The following is a 13,967-nucleotide window of genomic DNA, read 5'->3' as shown; positions in this document are numbered from 1 at the left end:
CCAAAGTGCTCCAATTGCCTCTGAGCTCTAGCCTTTTCCTTGTTGAGAGTTCTTGACTTAGACATTACTCCCTGCAGTGGGTATTTGTCAGGATTTTGGCTGCCTGCTCTCCATTCTCTTCCCTGACAGCATTCAGATTTTCTGATGGGGGATTATTCTTCCCACTTTGTGTCCTGGTGAGAAATTGAGGTGAGTTCTAGGATTTGGGGGCTGATCAAAGGGAAAATGACCACAAGATGGCAGTAATACACAATGGGCTTTATTGGGGTGGTGTTTGCACAAGGTTGCTGTAAGGGTCTTAGGGAACTCCCTGGGGAGAGGGGATTTACATGTCTAGATGAGGTCATTGTCTCTGGGACAAAGCACAAACAAGGGGAGCAGTGGCCTGGGCTCTTTCTTAGCCCCAGAGTTTGTCCCATCTATGGCCAACTATCTATGCTGGGTGCAGTTTGGCAAGGTATGCAAAGCAGGCAGGATCTAAGTAGCTCAACATATGCTTATTTGGGCTACTTAACTTAAAGACATTGGATGTATAAAAATTTGAGTTTGGGCTGGGTGCAGTGCTTCACGGCTGCAATCTTAGCACTCTGGGAGGCCAAAGCGGTGGATTGCTTGAGATCAGGAGTTTGAGACCAGCCTGAGCAAGAGTGAGAACCCATCTCTACCAAAAATAGAAAATTAGCTAGTTGTGGTGGTGCATGCCTGTAGTCCCAGTTACTTGGGAGTCTAAGGCAAGAGGATCACTTGAGCTCAAGTGTCCAAGGTTCTATGAGCTATGATGATGCCATGGTACTCCACCCAGGGCAGCAGAGTGAGACTCTGTCTGAAAAGAAATGAATAAAACATTTGAGTTTGGCTCGCGAGGGTTTTTCAGCAAGCTGTCCTATTGTAAAGAAGTAAACAATATAGGGGCCAATATATAGGGTTCACCTTTAGCTCAGTCACATGGTAGAGGCGAATATATCCAGTGTCTCCCACCCCTTCCTCCCACTGGAGAAGCCAGGGAGCAGATCCAGCGGAAGCCTGCCCTGGTGGTACACATGGTCTAGGCTCAGCCAGGTAGATAACTGTCCCAGGTATTCAAATAGGCATGTGTGACTTCAGTATTGAAGGTGAGAATCATTGACCATTCTGGCTCCATCAAGAGACATTGCTGTGCTTCTCACATCTTGATCCTTTAGAGCAGGTTTTGTCAACCAAGTCCCTCATCTGAACCACAAAACATAGGACATGACTTAGGCAATGACTTCCCTAATTCTCCCCAAAGCCTTTGTCTTTTCCCTTTCTTCCTACCTGGAACTCAGACTCTAGACCTGGGCCATGGAGACGGTGGGGCCATATGGAGGGCAGTGTGGCAGGAAGCTGAAGGGAGCCTGGGCTTTGATGACCTCTCAGCTTGCTGGATCACTTCAAGTTATAAAAGTCTCATTTCAGGATTGGCTCCCGTAGCGCAGTGGTTACAGTGTCAGCCACATACACGGAGGGTGGTGGGTTCAAACCCAGGTCAGGCTAGCTAAACAATTGTAACAAAAAAATAGCCGGGCATTGTGGCAGTTGCCTGTAGTCTCAGCTAGCTGGGAGGCTGAGGCAAGAGAATCGCTTAAGCCCAAGAGTTTGATGTTGCTGTGAGCTGTGATGCTACAGCACCCTACCGAGGGCGACAAAGTGAGACTGTCTCAAAAAAAAAAAAAGTCTCATTTCAGTAATTGCAATGTAAAGAAAGTGTGGTCAAATTCATGGAGATGGCAGGTAGAATAGCGGTTCCCAGGGGCTAAGGGCAGGGGCAAGTGGGAGTTATTATTTAATGGGTGTGGGGTTTCCAGTCTAGGATGATGAAAAGCTTCCGTAACTGCGTGCACCACAGTGTGAGTGCATATGTGGCTACTGAAATGATTAAAATGGTAAATTTTATGTTATGTATATTGGACCACATTGCAAAAATTCAAGAAGAAAAAAGTGCAAACCAACCCTCCCCCCAAGTCCAACCCAACCCCACAAGACCCCATCCAGAAACTTAAAAAAAATTTTTTTTTGAGACAGAGTCTCACTCTGCTGCCCAGGCTAGAGTTCCTTGGCATCAGCCTAGCTCATAGCAACCACAGACTCCTGGTTTCAAGTGATCCTTTTGCCTCAGCCTCCTGAGTAACTGGGACTATAGGCTCCCAATGCCATGTCCAGATAATTTTCCTTCTTTTTATTGGAGACAGGGGTTTCACTTTTGCTGAAGCTGGTCTCAAACTCCTGAGCTCAAATGATCCTCCCATCTTGGCTTTCCAGGGTGCTGGGATTACAGGTGTGAGCCAGTGTACTCAGCAAAAAGCTTATTTAAAGTAAACTTAAAAATTTGTTTGCACCTTCTTGGTCTGTTTGGGGCAAGCAGGCTGCAATTCGAAAGGTGTGTGTATGGGGCATTATAGAGGGACTATAATTAACTTTTTGATTTCCTCTCCTCCTATCCGCTCATCCCAGGACAGATCTTCCTTCTCTCTTTTCCTCCCTCCTTCCTTTCCTTCCTCTATTCCTTCTTTCTTTCCTTCCTTCCTTCCTCTGCTTTTGGTCCCATCAGGCTTGACCTGGGCAAGGACAAGGATGGAAGGGGCAGGAAAGGTCTTATCTTGATTAGTGCTGTGGGAGCTGGCATGGGCTTATCTTCCTGGGCTTTGCACGCATATGTAGCTCACTCTTTATCTAGTGGGGGCGCTTTTGTACGTCTTTCCAAGACCTTGTAGCCCACACCATTATTGGGATCTCCCGCCCACCCTTTTTTGGTGTAGCTCACGCCTCCTTCAGGTTCTTCCTGCTGAGGCCTCATCTTCCCGCCAGGTGGCGCTCCGGGGCAAGTTTTAAGACGGCCGGACACTGGTTTTTGCGCCCCCTGCTCACATCTGGTAATAATGGCACGTCCTTTACAGATTTTCGAGGTACCACCTTCCAATGCAAACGATTTACTACCTTTAATTTGCTATCAAAACCACTCTTAGGCTCAAATCTTTTACCTATTTAAAAAAAATCGGGTAGATTTATTATTATTGAGTTTAAAGAGTTCCTTGTGCATGCTCGGTACAAACCCTATATCACACAAACATATTTCCCAGTCTGCAGCTTGTCTTTTCATTTTCATTTTCTTTCTTTTTTAAAGAAAACACAAAGCCAGACTTTCTTGAACATAGCTACCTTTCATAGCTACCTTTTAGCTCTGATGCCTTTTCATTTTCTAATAACATCTTTTTTTTTTTTTTGTAGAGATGGAGCCACACTTCATTGCCCTTGGTAGAGTGCTGTGGTGTCATAGCTCACAGCAACCTCCAGTTCCTGGGCTTAGGCGATTCTCTTCCCTCCACCTCCCAAGTAGCTGGGCCTACAGGCTCCTGCCACAACACCCAAGTATTTTTTTGTTGCAGTTTGGCCCGGGGCTGGGTTTGAACCCACTACCTCAGTATATGGGGCTGGAACCCTACTCACTGAGCCACAGGCACTGCCCTCTAATAACATCTTTAAAGAACAAAACTTTTTGATTTTGGTAAAGTTCTGTTTATCATTTTGGTTTTGTTTCCTATCTGAGAAATTTGTGCCTACCCCAAAGTCACAAAGATGCTATTCTATGTTTTCTTCCAGAAGTATTATAGTTGCAGCTTTTATATTTAGGCCTATAATTTATTTCAAATTAATTTTAGAGTATGGTGTGAGGTAAAGGTTGAGATTTATTTTTGCATATAGAGAGCTAATTATTCTGGCACTATTTATAGAAAGACTACCATTTCTGGGGCATAACCTGTGGGCTCAGTGAGTGGGGCAACGGCCCCATATACCCAGGGTGGCAGGTTCAAACCCGGCTCCTTCCAAACTGCAACAACAACCAAAAAAAAAATAGCTGGGTGTTGTGGTGGGCACCTGTAGTTCCAACTACTTGGAAGGTTGAGGCAAGAGAATCACGTAAGCCTGGGAGTTGGAGGTTGCTGGAAGCTGTGACGCCACGGCACTGGACCAAGGGTGATAAAGTGAGACTCAGTCTCTTAAAAAAAAAAATTGGCTAAATTTTAAAAGTAAATGACAGTTTTTAAGAAAGAAAGCCTGCAAGAGTCTTGATTGGGATAGTGGTACTCTATAGATCAATCTGGGGAGAACTGACAACATTTAGTCTTAAGATCCATTAACATGGTGTATCTCCCCATCTATTTAGGTCTTCAGCAATATTTTGTAGTTTCCCACGTATAAATCTGACACATATTTTCTTTAATATATCCTTTGAGTGTTTTGCATTTTCTGATGGTATTGTAAATGTTATTTTCAAAAATTGAAATGTCTGTTTCTTGCTAGTATAAATACAATTGATTTTGTATGCTGATTTTGACAATTGCATCCTGTGACTTTGCTTTTGTATAGATTTGTTAAAATTTTCCATAGTGGGTGTGGGCAATTGACAGAAGGAGGGAGGGTATTTGGCAGGATCTCACCTAGTGGGCACAGTGTGTGGGTTTATACCATGCCCCCTGGGTGAAGGGTTCTTTTACAACTGGAACTTTACCTTGGAAGTGAGAACAATGTAATCTAAAAATTTGTACCCTCATATTAATTTGAAATTAAAAAAATAAAAAAGCAATAAAGAAGATACATAAGGATACTTTATAATATATAATGACGATAGCAATTATGAAATATCTATGTATCACAAAACATGGAAATACCTTGATCACACAAAAATGCAGAAGACAGAAGAAAAAAAGATCTATGAGGCTTTAATAAATCTCTTTAAATTCAAAAATTTTTTTCTATAAAATCTTTTTATTTTATTTTTTTTAGACAGGGTTTTTCTTGCTCTGTTGCCCAGGCTAGAATGCAGTGGCATGATCATAGCTCACTACAGCCTTGAACTCCTGGTCTCAAGCATTCCTCCTGCTTTAGCCTCCCAAGTAGCTGGGATTATAAGCACATGCCACCCCACCTAGCTAATTTTTAAATTTTTGGTAGAGATGAGGTTTTACTATGTTTCCCGGCTAGCCTCAAACTCTAGGCCTCAATCATTCTCCTGCTTCAACCTCCCAAAGTGCTGGGATTATAGGCACAAGCTACCATGCCAGGCACCCACAATCAGTGGGTTTTTTAAATAAAGAGTTTTATTTCTTTTTATTTGATGCGTATGCCTTTTATTTGGAAATTTTAAGCCATGATTTATTTAACAAAATTTTTTTGTATTCCTCTATTTTCTCCTCTCCTTCTGGGATTCCAATTACATATAGGTTAGACCAGGGGTCCCCAAACTGGCCCGCGGGCCATATGAGGTGGTGTGATTGTATTTGTTCCTGTTTTGTTTTTTTACTTCAAAGTAAGATATGTGCAGTGTGCATAGGAATTTGTTCATAGGTTCTTTTTTTTTTAAACTATAGTCCAGCCCACCAACCGTCTGAGGGACTGTGAATTGGCCCCCTGTTTAAAAAGTTTGAGGACGCCTGGGTTAGACTGTTTGATGTTGTCCCACAACCCAATATGACTCCATTCATTTCTTTTTCTTTTTTTTTTTTTTTTGTAGAGACAGAGTTTCACTTTATCGCCCTCCGTAGAGTGCCGTGGCGTCACACAGCTCACAGCAACCTCCAACTCCTGGGCGTAGGCGATTCTCCTGCCTCAGCCTCCCGAGTAGCTGGGACTACAGGCGCCCGCCACAACGCCCGGCTATTTTTTTGTTGCAGTTTGGCCGGGGCCAGGTTTGAACCTGCCACCCTCGGTATATGGGGCCGGCGCCCTGCTCACTGAGCCACAGGCGCCGCCCTCATTTCTTTTTCAATGTCTTGTCTCTTAGTGTTTCATTTTGGATAGTTTTCACTGATCTTTTCTTCTGCAGCATTACATCTGCTCTTCATCTCATCCAGTGTATTTTTGAGATGTTATATATTTAAACTCTAGAAGTTACATTTTGGTTTCATTTGTTACAATTAGGGGTTAGGGTTAAGGTCATTATGTCCACATATTCCTTGGTTATTTTTATACAATTTAAAGTAACTTTTAATCTTTATTTATTTTATTTTATTTTATTTTTTTGAGACAGAGCCTCAAGCTGTCACCCTGGGTAGAGTGCTGTGGCATCACAGCTCACAGCAACCTCCAACTAACTCCTGGGCTCAAGCGATTCTCTTGCCTCTGCCTCCCAAATAGCTGGGACTACAGGTGTCCATCACAACGCCTGGTTATTTTTTGGTTGCAGCTGTCATTGTTGTTTGACAGGCCCGGGGTGGATTTGAACCCACCAGCTCAGGTGTATGTAGTTGGCGTCTTAGCCACTTGAGCCACAGGCGCCTAGCCTGTTTTAATCTTTATTAATTTTCTATAATTTCTGGGTCTGTTTCTAGTGATTGTTTTTTCTCCTATTTATGGGTCAAATTTTTCTGCTTCTTTGTATGTCTGGTACCTTTTAAATAGGTGCTGGGCATTGTGGATTTTATGTTGTTGAGGGCTGTATTTTGTTATATTCCTTTGAAGAATGTTGGGCTTTTGTCCTGACATACGGTTAGGTATTTATGAATCAATTTGATCCTTTCAGGCTTCTCTTTAAGCTTTGTTCTGGTAGGCAGGCATTCTTCTGGAACTAATTAGTCCTACTACTTCTGCATGACCCTTATGAGGACCCTATCCAATGATTATGGGGTCTTTCCATTCTGGCTGGTGGAGACAGGAATTATTCCTAGTCCTATATGAGCTCTATGAGTTGTCTGGCATACTACTTTCTGGCAGTATTTTCCCTGGCTTTGGGTAGTTTCTTCTTATACAGAACATATCAATTCTTAGCCCAAACCTCCAGGATATTCTTCTGCAGGCATCAGGACCTCTTTCTCCATGAGATTCCTTCTCCTTCAGTACTTTGCCCTGCAAGTTGCTTTGTCCTTGGAACTTTTAGTCTTTGCCTCCTCAACTCAGTGAGACTGCTGGGCTCCGTTTGAGAGATTCCCTCCCTGAACTATGGCCTGGAGCTTCCTTTAGGCTGTGAACTAGAAAATTCACATTGCTTATTTCCTTTCTCTCAGAGATCTTAGTCCTGTGCTACCTATTGTTAAATGTCTAAATATATATTTCATATATTTTCTACAGAATTCTAAAGGTTTACAGTAGGAGGGGGCAATTCTTGAGGCAGTTAGTTCTTCAGAGGCAGTAGAAGTCACCCTTATTAGATTTTTGAGGCATGAGTCAGAGACCATTATCATACGCTCTCTAAGTTACTGAGGATCCCTATTTCATCCTCAGTCATTCTCCTAGTCCCTGGAACAGTCAACAGCTCACTGATACATACTGAGCCTTCTGAATGGTGCTATTAAAGCCACTTTCCCTAGACCTGAGGTTAGGGACTAGCACTAACTTACTCTTCCCCATTGTTGGAAAAGGGTAAGAATTACTGTATTGGAATTTCCAAATAAATCCTACTCTAATTGTTTTAATCCCTTTTAGACTCTCATCTCTACAAAAATAGAAAAATTAGGCATCATGGTGGGCACCTATAGTCCTAACTAACTACTTGGGAGGCTGAGGTAGGAGGATCACTTGAACCTAGGAGTTTTAGGTTGCTGTGAGCTAGGCTAATGCTATGTCACTCTAGCCTGGGCAACAAAGTGGGATTCTTTCTCAAAAAAGAAGAAAAAAAAAAGAGAGAGAGAGAAAAAGAAGAGAAAAGAAAAGAAGCAGAGCCAGACGTCAAACCCAGGGCTTTCAATCAAGTCCTGGTAACCCATATGGTCTAGAGGGGGGACATGTGACCCTACCACCTTGGTTACCCAAGTTGAAGTCCACTCCCTAAATACTGGCTTGCTGGCATTAGGTAAGTTCCTAAACTTCTGTTTCCTCTTCTTTTTTTTTTTTTTTTATTGTTGGGGATTCATTGAGGGTACAATAAGCCAGGTTACACTGATTGCATTTGTTAGGTAAAGTCCCTCTTGCAATCATGTCTTGCCCCCAGAAGGAGGGATTAGCAACCACATAGAATTGTTGTAATGCTTAAATGAGTTATTGTCACATGCTTACGAGAGTGCCTGGAACATAGCAAGCACTCAGTACGTGTTAGTTATTACTATTCATTCTGGACCACTGCTAACTAACAGAAATATAATGTGAACCAGATAGTAATTTTAAGTTTCTAGCAGCCACAATTTAACAAGTTAAAAGAAACACAAAATTATTCTCTCTCTCTCTGTTGTGTGTATGTGTATATAGAGAGTAGAATTTCTGTAAGTTGACTACCCAAGGGACTGTAACTGCTGGTCAGCACACAGAGGTGGTCAACATAAGGAACTAGGCCTACTGTACATTTGGTGCATGTCTGGCCTGTGAAAAATTAGGTCAACTTAGGAGGTGGTCAACTGTGGAGGTTCTACTGTATATATATAATTTTAGAGACAGGCTGTTACTTTGTTGCCCAGGAGTACAGTAGCCAGAACACAGCTAACTGTAACCTCCAACTCCTGGGCTCAAGAGATCCTCTGTTCAGCCTGAGGCCTGACCCACCACACCTGGCTATTTTAGAGATAGGATTCTCACTGTATTGCCCAGGCTGGTCTCTAGCTCCTGGGTTCAAGAAATCCTCTGGGGCGGCGCCTATGGCTCAGTGAGTAGGGCGCCGGCCCCATATGCCGAGGGTAGTGGGTTCAAACCCAGCCCCGGCCAAACTGCAACAACAACAAAAAAAAATAGCCGGGCGTTGTGGCGGGCGCCTGTAGTCCCAGCTGCTCAGGAGGCTGAGGCAAGAGAATCGCGTAAGCCCAAGAGTTAGAGGTTGCTGTGAGCCGTGTGACGCCACGGCACTCTACCCGAGGGCGGTACAGTGAGACTCTGTCTCTACAAAAAAAAAAAAAAAAAGAAATCCTCTGGACTCAGCCTCCCAAAGTGCTGAGATTGTAGGCATGAGGCATTGCACCTGGCCTACTCTAAATAGAGTATATTATCTACCCCAATATACACAGATCTCTAATCAATTTTGAAATCAATTGTCCCACTTATCATCACTAAAAAATATTATAAATGAGATATTTTGTATTTTTTTTTCCTTTTGTATGAAGTCTTAAAACACCTGCAGCACTTCTCAAACTTGGACCAGCTATGTTTCAAGAGCTCACTAGCCACACGGGGCTCCAGGAATCAGAGCCCTGGAGCATCCCTGCAAAAAAGTCACCTCCTCGGCCGGGCTTGGTGGCTCAGGCCAGGCGTGGTGGCTCACGCCTGTAGTCCCAGTGCTGTGGGAGGCCGAGGCGGGTGGATCGTCTGAGATCAGAGGTTCAAGACCAGTATGAGCAGCAGTGAGCCAGAGTAAGACCCCTTCTCTACTAACAACATCAAAAAAGCCCAGCCGGACTTTGTGGTGGGCGGAAAGAGCACTGCCAGAAGAAGAAGAAAATGAACAACAACAACAAATAAAGAGTACTCCAAACGAAGAAGAATGAACAAGCAAGCTGAAATTAAAAAAAAAAAGTCACCTCCCCAGCTACTCGGGAGGCTGAGGCAAGAGAATCACTTAAGCCCAGGAGTTGGAGGTTGCTGTGAGCTGTGTGAGGCCATGGCACTCTACCGAGGGCCATAAAGTGAGACTCTGTCTCTACAAAAAAAAAAAAAAAAAAGTCACCTCCTCTAGTCCCCCTCTGAGTTTCTTCCAGAGATCGGAACAGGGGAACCCATACCCTATGCCTTGCCCTGCGCCCCTCCCAGGTTACATCACAGAGCCCATAATCCTGGTCTGCGGAGATTTGACTCTGGCCATATGCAGCCCAAACTCTTGATCCTCCTTGCTCAAGGAATGCAAACTTGAAGAGACTGTCATCACAGGAGGTGCTGCGTTAGCCTGTCATCCTCTTCAGCATTTGTAGGCCAGAGGTCTGAAGGCCCTGTGTGTACCTCAACCCCAACTGCCTGCTAAGATGGTAAATTTTATGTTGTATATATTTTTAAACCACAATGAAAAACAATAACATGACTGATACATGTGTGATCAATAAACCTTTTTTTTTTTTTAGAGACAGAGTCTCATTTTGTTGCCCTCGGTAGAGTGCCATGGCGTCACAGCTCACAGCAACCTCCAGCTCTTGGGCTTAGGTGATTCTCTTGCCTCAGCCTCCTGAGTAGCTGGGACTACAGGCGACGCCACAATGCTCAAGTATTTTTTTTTTGTTGCAATTTGGGTGGGACCAGGTTTGAACCCACCATCCTCGGTATATGGGGCTGGTGCCCTACTCACTGAGCCACAGGCACCGCCCAATAACCCTTTTTTAAAAATTCAAGACAGAGTCTCACATGTTGCCCTGGGTAGAGTGCCATGGTGTCATAGTTCACAGCAACCTCCCAACTCTTGAGCTCAAGCGATTCTCTTGTCTCAGCCTCCTGAGTGTCTGGGAGTACAGTGCCCATCACAACACCTGACTATGTTTAGAGATAGGGGTCTTGCTCATGCTTGGGCTGGTCTTGAAATCTGAGCTCAAGCAAACCTCCCGTCTCAGCCTCCCAGAGTGCTAGGATTATAGGCGTGAGCCACCATGCCTGGTTCTGTGATAAATAATTTATTTTTTCTTTTCTTTCTTTCTTTCTTTCTTTTTTTTGCTACGGATCAGAAAAGGTTCCCAATTTCTTTTTTTTTTTTTTTTTTTAATCTTGGATCTGCTTCTTTTTTTTTTTTTTTAATTTTTTTATTAAATCATAACTGTATACAATGATATGATTATGGGGCATCATACACTCACTTCATAAACCATTTGACACATTTTTATCACAGTGGTTAACATAGCCTTTCCGGCGTTATCTCAGTTACTGTGCCAAAACATTTACATTCTACATTTACCAAGTTTCGCAAATACCCCTATAATATGCACCACAGGTGTGATCCCACCGATTCCCCTCCCTCTACCCACCCCCCCCTTCCCACTTCCCCCTATTGTTAAGTTGTAGCTGGGTTATAGCTTTCATGTGAGAGTCCCAAATTAGTTTCATAGTAGGGCTGTGTACATTGGGTATTTTTTCTTCCATTCTTGGGATACTTTACTAAGAAGAATATGTTCCAGCTCCATCCATGTAAACATGAAAGAGGTAAAGTCTCCATCTTTCTTTAAGGCTGCATAGTATTCCATGGTATACATATACCACAATTTATTAATCCATTCGTGGATCGATGGGCACTTGGGCTTTTTCCATGACTTAGCTATTATGAATTGGGCTGCAATAAACATTCTGGTACAAATATCTTTGTTATGTTGTGATTTTTGGTCTTCTGGGTATATGCCCAGCAGAGGAATTACAGGATTGAATGGCAGATCTATTTTTAGATCTCTGAGTGTTCTCCATATATCTTTCCAAAAGGAATGTATTAATTTGCATTCCCACCAGCAGTGCAGAAGTGTTCCCTTTTCTCCGCATCCACGCCAACATCTCTGGTCTTGAGATTTTGTGATATAGGCTAGTCTCATTGGAGTTAGATGATATCTCAAAGTAGTTTTGATTTGCATTTCTCTGATGATTAAAGATGATGAGCATTTTTTCATATGTCTGAAGGCCGTGCGCCTGTCTTCTTCAGAGAAGTTTCTCTTCAAATCCCTTGCCCAGCCTGCGATGGGATCCCTTGTTTTTTTCTTGCTGATGCGTTTGAGTTCTCTGTGGATTCTGGTTATTAAACCTTTGTCAGAGTTATACCCTGCAAATATCTTCTCCCATTCTGAGGGCTGTCTGCTTGCTCTGCTTACTGTGTTCTTAGCTGTGCAGAAGCTTTTTAGTTTGATCAAGTCCCAGTAGTGTATTTTTGAAGCTGCTTCAATTGCCCGGGGGGTTCTCCTCATGAAATACTCACCCAGACCAATTTCTTCAAGGGTTTTCCCTGCATTCTCCTCTAGTATTTTTATAGTTTCATGTCTTAAGTTTAAATCTTTAATCCAATGAGAGTCTATCTTAGTTAATGGTGAAAGGTGTGGGTCCAATTTCAGTCTTCTGCAGGTTGCCAGCCAGTTCACCCAGCACCATTTGTTAAATAGGGAATCTTTTCCCCACTGAATGTTTTTAATTGGCTTGTCAAAAATCAAATAGCGCTAAGTAGCTGGATTCATCTCTTGGTTCTCTATTCTGTTCCAGATATCTACTTCTCTGTTTTTGTGCCAATACCATGCTGTTTTGATCACTATCGATTTGTAGTAAAGTCTGAGGTCTGGTAGTGTGATTCCTCCTGTTTTGTTTTTATTTCTGAGTAATGTCTTGGCTATTCGAGGTTTTTTCTGATTCCATATAAAACGAAGTAATGTTTTTTCAAGATCTTTAAAATATGACAGTGGAGCTTTAATAGGGAGTGCGTTGAAATTATATATTGCCTTGGGTAGTATGGACATTTTGATAATGTTGATTCTTCCTAGCCATGAGCATGGTATGTTTTTCCATTTGTTAACATTTTCCACTATTTCTTTTCTTAGAGTTTCATAGTTCTCTTTATAGAGATCTTTCACGTCTTTTGTTAGGTAAATTCCCAAATATTTCATCTTCTTTGGCACTACTGTGAATGGGATAGAGTCCTTAACTGCTTTTTCAATTTGACTGTTGTTGGTGTATATAAAGGCTACCGATTTATGAATGTTGATTTTGTAACCTGAGACGCTGCTGTACTCCTTGATCACTTCTAGGAGTTTTGTAGTAGAGTCCCTAGTGTTTTCCAGATACACAATCATATCATCTGCGAAGAGCGAGAGTTTGATCTCTTCTGACCCTATATGGATACCCTTGATCGCCTTTTCTTCCCTAATTGCGGTGGCTAAAACTTCCATTACAATGTTGAAAAGCAATGGAGACAATGGGCAGCCTTGTCTGGTTCCTGATCTGAGTGGAAATGATTCCAATTTAACTCCATTCAATATGATATTGGCTGTGGGTTTGCTGTAGATAGCCTCTATCAGTTTAAGAAAAGTCCCTTCTAGACCAATTTTCTTGAGTGTTCTGATCATGAAGGGATGCTGGATATTATCAAAAGCTTTTTCTGCATCAATTGAGAGAATCATATGGTCTTTGTTTTTTAATTTGTTTATGTGCTGAATTACATTTATAGATTTACGTATATTGAACCAGCCTTGAGACCCTGGGATAAAACCAACTTGGTCATGATGTATAATTTGTTTGATGTGTTGTTGGATTCTGTTTGTTAGGATCTTGTTGAATATTTTTGCGTCTATATTCATTAGTGATATTGGTCTATAATTTTCTTTTCTTGTTGGGTCTTTTCCTGGTTTGGGGATCAGGGTGATGTTTGCTTCATAGAACGTGTTGGGTAGTCTTCCTTCTTTTTCTACCTTTTGGAACAGGTTGAGTAATATAGGTACTAATTCCTCTTTAAAGGTTTGGTAGAATTCTGACGTGAAACCATCTGGTCCCGGGCTTTTCTTTTTAGGGAGGTTTTGTATAGTTGATGCTATTTCTGAACTTGATATGGGTCTGTTCAACATTTCCACTTGATTCTGGTTAAGTCTTGGAAGGTGGCGTGCTTCCAAGTATCGGTCTATTTCCTTCAGATTTTCATATTTCTGAGAATAAAGTTTCTTGTAATATTCATTAAGGATTTTTTGGATTTCTGATGAGTCTGTGGTTATTTCGTCTTTGTTGTTTCTGATTGATGATATTAGAGATTTTACTCTTTTTTTCCTGATTAAGTTGGCCAGAGGTTTATCTATTTTATTGACCTTTTCAAAAAACCAGCTTTTTGATTTATTGATCTGTTGTATTATTCTTTTGTTTTCAATTTCATTTAATTCTGCTCTAATTTTGGTTATTTCTTTTCTTCTACTGGGTTTGGGGTTGGAATGTTCTTCCTTTTCCAGTTGCGTGAGATGTCCCATTAAGTTGTTAACTTCCTCTCTTTCCGTTCTCTTGAGGAAGGCTTGCAGTGCTATAAATTTCCCTCTTAGAACTGCCTTTGCAGTGTCCCAGAGGTTCTGATAGCTTGCCAATTTCTTGAATAGCATGTAGTAAAATGTATTTTACTA

This window comes from Nycticebus coucang, chromosome 18 (genome assembly GCF_027406575.1).
Source record: "Nycticebus coucang isolate mNycCou1 chromosome 18, mNycCou1.pri, whole genome shotgun sequence".
NCBI lineage: Eukaryota > Metazoa > Chordata > Mammalia > Primates > Lorisidae > Nycticebus > Nycticebus coucang.
Note: the sequence above shows the minus strand (reverse complement) of the source record.